The 474-nt window shown below is 40.9% G+C and overlaps 1 protein-coding gene across 3 annotated transcripts in view; it reads left to right on the top strand.

Annotated features, from left to right (window-relative positions):
• LOC113217009 (uncharacterized) overlaps window positions 1–474 on the top strand; it is an 86640-nt gene that overhangs the window by 24003 nt on the left and 62163 nt on the right. The gene's annotated exons all lie outside the window — the stretch shown is intronic.

The raw sequence follows: 474 nt of genomic DNA, 5'->3' as shown, positions 1-474 counted from the left end.
GAAAACTAAATTATATATCCTAATGTAAATAAAGAAGTAAACATTTTTAGTTGTACGGGGTGTGCTTGGCCTATGCTGTCAGCCCATATTGCGTCGGTGTGGTAGCACGAATGTGTGCACCGTAGAAAGTTCGATTGACCACCAGAAAGTTTGGTGGCTGTATAAACATTCTGGAAATTTACTTCATTCAGCCCCCTGTTTTGGATTTGGGTGCATTGTCAACAAAGGAGCGGCGGGAGTGGCCTCGAGCACAGTGTCTGTTGTTGGCGGTACTTCGTGTTAACTGAAAAACGAACCCTTGTTTAGGAATTTAATTGGCATACAAAAATTAAAGTTAGTGATTTTGAAGTTGGGATTATTAAGATTTGCGGCAAAAATAGTACGGAAATGGCGTAGAGAGCGTACACCGAATATTGTACAGAATCGTTACGTTACGTCTTACGTTTCATGAAGACCTTAACGTAAGACGTAACG

This window comes from Frankliniella occidentalis, unplaced genomic scaffold, assembly GCF_000697945.3.
Source record: "Frankliniella occidentalis isolate FOCC.00 unplaced genomic scaffold, Focc_3.1 Scaffold57, whole genome shotgun sequence".
In the NCBI taxonomy this organism is placed as follows: domain Eukaryota; kingdom Metazoa; phylum Arthropoda; class Insecta; order Thysanoptera; family Thripidae; genus Frankliniella; species Frankliniella occidentalis.
Note: the sequence above shows the minus strand (reverse complement) of the source record. Positions and strands in the feature narration are given on the sequence as shown.